This window comes from Petaurus breviceps, unplaced genomic scaffold, assembly GCF_028583685.1.
Source record: "Petaurus breviceps papuanus isolate PSGF00001 unplaced genomic scaffold, PetGlider_PUasm1.0 551, whole genome shotgun sequence".
NCBI classification, from domain to species: Eukaryota; Metazoa; Chordata; class Mammalia; order Diprotodontia; family Petauridae; genus Petaurus; species Petaurus breviceps.
In genome coordinates this window covers 21,247,290-21,256,729 of record NW_027186372.1, presented here as the reverse complement: position 1 = coordinate 21,256,729, position 9,440 = coordinate 21,247,290, and positions in this window count along the sequence as shown.

Genomic DNA, 9,440 nt, shown 5'->3' with positions numbered 1-9,440 from the left:
TATAATTAGCATAGGAATGGTAAGTAAACCCATGAAGCTGATAAAGTCACTAAGATTCAAGTGACTTGCCCAAGGTCACACAATTAGTCAGTGACAGAACAGATATACCTTCACTGTCTGGGTCTGCTACCGTGTTTCCCTGATAATAAGACACTGTCTTATAATTTTTTTTTGGAAAGAAAAACACCAGAGGGCTTATTTTCAGGGGAGGGCTTATGTTGTCCTACCTCAGCTCTCCTCCGCGGCACTGCTCTCAGTGGTGCCAGCAAGCAAATCACTGGGGAAGAACAGGATGACGTGCTCACTGCTGCAGCTCTGATTGGTGTGTTTCACCGGGGGGGGGGGGGGGGGGGACGGTGCATACAGAGGAAACCGTAATGTAGCGTGTAGCGCAGGGGATCACCTTCACTACAGTAGCAATCTCAATAGGGCTTATTTTCGGGATAGGTCTTATTATCAGGGAAACACGGTAGTGCTCGCTCTAGTCTTGGGTGAAGTTCAGATTCTTCACCAAGTTTCAGTTGTCATGATTATGCATACAAGCAAGTACTGTACTTTAGTGTTGTATGTGCATGTGTGTATGTGTGTGTGTGTGAGTCTGTGTGTGTGTGTGTGTTTGAGCGTATGTGAGTTCCTGGATTTTGTAGGTTTCCTTAATTAGATTAGAGGAGTCATGTTGAAGGCTTGATCTTCTATTGTTTTGTTTTATTGATACTCTGCACAAGAGAAGTCTTATGATCTTGGTCCAAGACTCAATTACTTCCCTCCTGAAACCTATCTGCATCACATTTTCCTGTTCTGGTTAGCAAGAATCCCTCAATTTCTGTACCCAGCTGCTCAAGTGATTTTCTTTCAGTGCAGATTTGACCAAGTCACTCACCTACTTTATAAATTTCACTGGCTTCTAAATGTCTCTAAGGTCTCTCTGATATGTGATGACCTTCATTACTTCCCTTCACATATTTTTCCCGTACAAATTTACCTTACATCTCTCCCAGAATACAGTATTTACAAATAGCCTATGAATGTGGACCAGAGTTGTGCAAGATACACAGCCATAAATCGGCTATAATTTGAGATCATGGATTCATTTGAGTATTTGGTGCAAAATAACAATGACAGCAATAGCAACACACACACACACACACACACACACACATAAATAATCCCCAATGAATCCCAATGTTTTTGAAGAAAAAGGATGACATTTTTTCCTTAACTTCCCAAATATATTTAGATTAGCTTTTGCAGGTCAGGTTATTTATAATCTGCTTCCTGCAATAGGTCATAAGATCATAAATTTAAACCTGGAAATAGTCTTAAAAATCAGGAGCCCAAGTTTTTTCATTTTTTTTTCTTTTGGCGGGGGGAAGGCAGGGCAATTGGGGTTAAGTGACTTACCCAAGGTCACATGACTAGTAAATGATAAGTATCTGAGGCCAAATTTGAACTCAAGTCCTCTTGATTCCAGGGCTGGTGCTCTATTCACTGCACAACCTTTTGTTTTATAGCTAAATTAATGGAAACTCAGAAAGCTTAAGTCACTTGCCCAAGGCAGACAGTAAAGAGCAAAGTTATTCATGAAGACTATAGAAAACACAATCATTAGCTTATCAGAAGTTTGAAGGTAAGGACTATCTTGAGCCTCTTTTTCTATCTCCCATGCTTAGTATAGAGCCTGGCAACTAGTAGGCACTCAATAAATGTTTTTTGACTGATGACTGCTCATTCAACATCTTCTTCATCTTATTTGAGCTAGTCTTGTCTTGGGAGTCTAGATAGTTCTTTTCTAGGACGAGAATGGGCATATATACCTGGGTAGTCGGTTTTCAGAATTTCTGAGAAAGAACGTGCTCTCTGTCGCCTTTCATTTCTTCTCTCACATGAAAGAAACATGGGACTTTAGAGTTGGAAGGGAATTCAGAGGTCTTCTAGTCCAATGTACATATGAAAAAAGTCTCCTGGGTGACATAGCTTCCAACTAATCATGCCATTTTACAGAAAGCCTCCCAGAAGAGGAGCCTTACTAATTCCTGAAGAAATTCACTCAACTTTGGAATAGTTCTAATTGTTTTTCACTTTTGCAGCAAAACAATAAGCTCAAGCCTCATCTTAAAGGAAAAAAAAAGAAAATCGTAGAATTGAGAGTTAGGAACAAATGGAGATTAAGCCATACATGAAGGAAGTCTGTGTTATAACATACCTGACAAGTAGTTCTCTAGCCTCAGCTGGCAGACCCCCAATGAAGGAGGTGATCATCAAACTTAAATTAGCTTCTTTGCAACCTCTACCTACTGGTTCTCACTCTGCCCTTGGAAACCAAACAACAAATTGAAACATTGTTCTTCATAGCCCTTTCAATAATTGAAGACTGCTATAATGTCCCTTCTGAGGCTTCTCTTTTCCAAGCTAAACTTGTCCATTACTTTCAAAGAATCTTCCTGTTAGATAAATTAAAAGTCCTTCATCATCCTGGTTGCCCTCTTTTAGAAACTCACCAAGTCATAAACCTTCTCCTTAAATCATAGTACACAGAAGTGACACAATGCTTCAGATGCCATTTGACTGGGATGGAGTAGAGTGGGACTATCTTCCCCCCTCCCCCCATTTCCTAGACCTTTCAACACCAGCTCCAGTCTTTTTTGCTCCATGGAACTCATGGGGTGCTTGAGATCCATGTTTGTAATATTAGTTTGTAACATCAGTTTGTAAAACCAGTCTGTAAAATCACATTTCCCCCTCCCCAACCTCAGAGCATTAACTCTGCCCCTTTCCCCTACTGTACTCTGCCCAGCAACAACTCATGAACTGTGTATCTCTGCTTGGAACAATAACAAGCTACACTTATGAATCCTTCACTATACCATCTATAAACATTTTAGCTTAGGCAAATGTTATCTCCCCTTAGTAAGTGGTAAGCTGCCCCATGAATCCTTTAATGCCCTGTCTATAGGTTAACTCCTTAGCCAATTATCCACATACTGAGGCTCCATTAGCCTTGGTTCCCAACATCAATCTTGTCAAACATGACACTGATGGGTGGCAGACTAGGCACTTCTCAGTCAGCCCTTGACTGCTAGCTGACTTACCGTGTTTCCCCGATAATAAGACTTATCCTGAAAATAAGCCCTCCCCTTACTGTGTAAGATTCCTCTAAAATAAGCCCTCCCCCGAAAATAAGCCCTATTGAGATTGCTACTGTAGTGAAGGTGATCCCCTGCGCTGCACGTTACATTACGGTACCCTCTGTATGCACCTTCCCCCCTTCCCCGTGAAATGCACGCCACGCTCTGAGCTGCATCCAATCAGAGCTGCAGCAGTGAGCGCGTCATCCTGTTCTTCCCCAGTGATTTGCTTATTGAATAAAGGTACATTTTTTTGTTCACATTTACCTGTTTATTAAAATTGCTGTCAATGTTCATTAAAATAAGCCCTCCCCTGAAAATAAGCCCTCTGGTGTTTTTCTGTCCAAAAAAAAATAATAAGACAGTGTCTTATTATCGGGGAAACACAGTAGTGATGTTTCAGGCCAAAAACCACACCTCCAGGTAGCCCCACCCCCTTGGGCTATTTCCCAGTGAATTATGGGCAATACACCTGTGCAGGTGACATCAAAAGTGCATGTTCCTTTAAGCACTGACCACTCCTTAACTCCTCCCTAATCCCACCCTTACTCACCTAGTTAGCATAATTGACATATGATTAATTGCCTAGACTCCTTAAAACTATGCCTATGTCATCTTTAAGTTTGCAGGTTCTCTAAGAACTCTTGCCCACTGCATAGCATAACAATAAACTTGCAGGGTCTCTAAGGACCCTTGCCCGCTGTAAAGCATACAATAAACTTTTACAATACTGACTCCAAGTCTGCTTGGGCCTACTGAATTCTTTTCCAGACTGAATCACAGGGATTCTGGTCAGTGATATTGATCAGAGTTCCTGTATAACCTATTGCCATTCCCCCATCAGAACTATGTACCTTGGAAGTCATCAGAGAATTTCTTCTTCTGCATTTCAAAAGCACTCATCTTTACCACTCATCCTCATTAAGCACTTCTCACAAAATGCCTTGCATGCTAGATTATGTTTCATGTTTGTTCATAGGTCCCTTCCCCCCTTTTTTTCAATTCAACTGGAAGCTCCCTGAGGGAAGGGACTGGATCTTGTAAATCTTTTTATCCTCTGTATCTAGCACCTAAAATAATATCTTAAATATAGCAAGTCAGTTAAAATTTTAAGAATGATGAAATTCGAGCAAACTGCATCCAGTAGAATTTATCCCCAAGTTTATTATCTACATTATATGCCTGGGCAGGCATTTAGTAGAAGTATAACATCTGTCAGGGAGAAATGGAAGTAAAATGTAACAACCAAAATCAAAGTGGTCTGGATTATAGAAAAATAGTGAATACATTCATAACGATTTTGCCTTAGTATATGCCAGCAAAAATGTTAATTGAGAGGAAATAGACAAATTCTTCAATATAATACTTAAATAAAAAAGAATATTAAACAACCCAATATCATGAAAAGAAATTAAAATAGCCATAAATTCCCCAAAAGGGGTGGGGGAAAGAACTTGGAAGCAAGATAGATTTACTTGTGAATTACATCAAATATTTTTAAAAATTTTCTAATATTACATATATTGAACTACATAGAAAAAAAAGCCACTCTTCCATTTTCTTTCTCTGATACAAATAGAATCTTGATGTCTAAACCAAGGTTAGATAAAATATAATAAGAAAACTATAGACCAATAAAGTTAATGAACATTAATGACTAAATTTTCAATTAATATTAGCAGAGTTTATAATAATTATTAGAAAGATTACATGGCATAGTCAGGTTGGATTTGTATCAGGAATGTAGAGTTGGTTCCACCTAAGTAAGACTACAAAATAATAAACCATTTTAATAATATGAAAACAAAAAACACATGGTTATATCAATAAATGTTGAAAAAGCTTTGACAAAATTTGATACCCTTTCATGTAAAAAATAATAAGCAATCTAGAAAGAATAAGAATGAAAGAACCTTTAATTAATATAGTAAATAATATCTTTCTAAAAGCAAGAGCAACTATTATATATAGTAGAGAAAAGATACGAGCCTTTAAAATAATATCAGGAATGAAATGAAGATCTCCATTTTCATCACTAACATTTAACTTTTCACTACTAAGGTGAGAAAAGAGTTTAAAAGTTCCTGTGACCATGAATATTCTGCCTTTCAATTCCTATTGGGTGCAGTGTATTTCCTAAGCAAAAGTGGCTAGGGGACATCCTGAATATCTTCCATCTGCCCAAAATGACTCTCCTCTTCCCTAAAGCTATGACTTCAATCTGTGCCACTGCTAGACAACTTCCACTCCTGCTGCCATGCCTAACTGAATGTGGAGAAACTCTGGTGCAGAGAAGCAGTGTACTTTTTGACTTCAGACCTTCCATCTCCTGCTGTGCTTGTCCTTTGAGCAAAGAGGAAAAGGAAAGTTGGTGGGGAAATGGACTGCTTTCTCTTTCTGTGTAGCCTCCAACTCCATTTTTACTGTGCCGAATTCCTGCCTAATCTCTACCCTTTGGAGTGAAGAAGAGCATTGAAGGAAGGATTCTTATCTGAACATCCATTCACCTGACCATATGACTATGTCCTTTGCATTTCATGTTGCACTTTTCTGCAGTCCAGTTTGCAAATACTATTTGGAAGAGAGGGCAGGGAGGTGGCACTGTGGATAAAGCATTGGACCTGTAGTCAGAAAAAACTCATGTTCCTGAGTTAAAATCCATCCTCAAACACTAGCTGTGTGACTCTGGGAAAGTTCCTTAACCCTGTTTGCCTTAGTTTCCTCATCTGTAAAACGAGCTGTAAAAGGAACTGGCAAGCCAGTTCAGTATCCCTGCCAAGAAATCCCCAAATGTGGTCACAAAGAGTTAGATATGACTGAAAAATGACTCAACAATTAGGAAGAGTGCCTTACCACCACTCAATGACAAATTCTCATATCCTTCAAATCTAAGTCATTATGAACTATTAATAGTATATGAACTTCCAAATTATATCCTGAGCCCCATCACCCAATTCCTTATTCCCAACCCTGTCAACCATCCTGCCCCAAGGTTTTAACTAAATACCACCCACTTTGCCTTCTGGAATGCCTGCTACATAGGCAACAAACCTCCCTTCCTTCTTAACCTTCTTCCCCACTTCTTCCATCTACTGACTATTACTGAAACTTTTCTTTCTTCAGATGGCACAACCTCCTGGTCCACCCTGTACAGTACTGATTGCACCTTAACTCATTCCTCTCAGCTCTCTGGCTGAGGTGGGAGAGTTGTAATACTCCTTGCAAACCATTGCAACTTCCAGGGTCTCCAACTACTTCCATAACTTCAGTTAACTCTCATTTGAGGTTTATTCTATTTAGAAATTTATTTTACTATCAAAATCCTGGTAACTTGTATCTCCAGATCTCCAGGTCACTACACTTCCTCATTCATTGAGTTCAGTGCATGACTGTTAATTTTTCTCCTCTCCAACTCCTTCTCTTATACTAGGAGACATAAATATGCATAATGGCTCTCTTTCAAACTCCCTAACCACTCAGTTCCTTTACTCCTAACTTGAACTACTCCTCCATCTGACCTCAGCTACAAGATGATTGATGGTGCCATCAGCCACAAATGTACCAGCCCCATATTAAAGAAGTGGTGGGGGGAAGGAAGGAATATCCAATCATAATCCATTGGCTTTTCTTATCTCCTGATTTCTTTTGCAAAATGCTAATCTCATTCACACCATGACCTCTAATCCTCTAAACCTTCAATTTCCTCCCAGGCCACCTCTCTTAAACTAGCCACTCTCTACTCTTATCCCTATCTTGACCTCTTGGTAAACCAATTCAACTCAACAATGTCTTTTGAATTCCTAGCCCTTTTGTCATATCACTGATTGCACCCTGCCAAGTCCCTACTTTAGATCACTCTTATCATTCACCTCCTTTGCTCCTACACTCATGCTATTTAATGAAGGTAAAGTAAAACATGCAACCATTTTGACTGGGCACACTATAAATTGATGTTATGCAATCTCAATTTTACCCTCATGGCCATTAGGCAATCCCATCGAAGGTCCCTTAACAATTTACTAGCCCACTTTCAACAGCAGCTCTTCAGAAACTTTTTTTTTCTCTCAAGGGGATTTATGGGGGTGTTCAGAGAGGATGAGCACCTTGGGTGTGAAGTTTTGCTTAAACTTTTTTCAAGTTTGCTCATTCATATTTGGTGTCCACCTCTCCCCCAACTCTCCCTAATAGCTCCAAGAATCTGTAGCATGTGAAGCAACCACACCCCACAAACTATTTTGGAAGACTGGCTAAACCAGGTTGAGAGCAAACAAAAGTCCTGAAATTTCTCAATGAGTTAGAGGAGTGTTTACCCTAAGCATGTGAAGACTTACCCTGGCAGAATGCATAGATAAGAACAATCTACACCAATGGCCATGAAAGCTACTGAAGCAGGTACTCTGAAGTGCTTAGAGCACTTGTTTATAATGAACACATTTGGAAAATAAAAACTCAGACAAAGTTAAAATAAGAGGTTGGAAGGAAGATATATTATGCCTCTGCCCCTAATCCTTGAAAAGTTCTTCCTCTTTATCACAGTCTGTTGGATTTCCTAGCTTCCTTTTGGTCTGATCTAAAATACCATAGTATTAAAGCATTTTCCCAAACCCTCTCAATTCTAATTCCTTTACTCTTTTAATTATTTCCTATAGTTTCTTCGTACATATTTGTTTGCTAGTTTTCTCACCCATTAGATCATGAGTTCCTTGAGGCAGAGACTGATTTTTACTGTTTTTTGTATTGCTAGAACTTAGCACAGTGTCTTGTATAACTGAACACACACACACACACACATCCTACAGGTAGCAGTTATGATTTTAGACAATAGCAAAAAATAGACAATTAAAATAAAAATGGAAATTCTGCTTTTCTGAAAGAAAATAGTAACAGTGGAGCTATTAAAATACTCTACAAATATACATCCAATAGAATAGCTGATAAATGTCTAAAGAAAAAACAAACTAAAAAAAACCTAACTAAATAAGGAGAAATAAAAAAAATGGTTTCTAATGACAAGGGAAACTCAGTTTTCCCCAATCAGCCTAGATAAATCTAGTTCCTTCCAAAATGATATTAAAAATATGAATAAAATGATAGAAAAGTTATATATTTCTGGAAAATAATGAGTAAGAATAGAAAGGTGTATACATAGTTCTTAGATATACTTGGCACTTTCACTAAAATTTACCAGATATTAAGGGCTGAAAAACTCATAAAGAAATGCAGAAAAGCAGAGCTATTAAATATAACTTATACCAACATATTGCAACAAAATCATATTCAATAATGGCCCTTTGAATCAAAAGATAAAAACTCATTGGAAATGAAAAAAAAAACTTAATCCTAAAGAATTAAAAAAAGACAAATCATAAAATCAATTAACACATTCATTAAATTAATGGCAGCAATGAGACAACATCAAAATGTATGTGATGCAGCTTAAGCAGTATTTAGTGGAAATTTTGTATTTTTAAACTTTAATCAATAGGGGAGATAAAGGTAAGATCAATAAATTAGTCATGAAACTAAAACAAACTAAAAAGTTATTAAATTAAAAACCTCCAATTAAACAACAAAATAGTAGTATGGCAAATCACAGGAGAGATTAACAAAACTGAATGGTAAAAATTTGATAAATACACAAATTAGCATCTTTGAAAAGTGAATAAAAGAGATAAAACAGCTATTTTGATTTTTTTCTAAAAAAAGAAGAAAACTAACATCAAAAATGAAAAAGATCAATTTAAAACTAATGAAGAGGAAATAATATAAAGCATTAATAACTATTTTGCCCAATTGTTTGCAAATAAAATATAATCTAAATAATATAGTTGATTATTTTCCAAAAATATTGGCTGTCTAGTTTGTCAATGCATTAAACAGAATTTTTCAGTAATCCTATATTAGAAAAAAAACAGTAGGATAAATCATAAATTAACTTCCAGTTTACCAAAAAAAAAGATTTAGAAGGAAATTTTATCAAATATATAAAGAACAACCTGGGTGGCCAGGTGGCTCAGCGAGTAACTGTGTTCCAGTGTCAGGATGACATGTATCAAATCTGGGCTCAGATAATCAGCACCACACCCAGAAATAACTGGCTGTGTAACCTTGAGCAAGTTACTTAACCCTGATTGCTTAAAAAAAAAAAAACACAACCAATTCTAATACTACACAAAGTATATTAAAAAGTAAGAGAATGAGTCCTAACAAATTTCTTCTGCATAACAAATATAATCTTTTTTTTTTTTGCCTTTTTTGGAGGGCATTTGGGGTTAAGTAACTTGCCCAAGGTTACACGGCTAGTTTTTTTGTTTT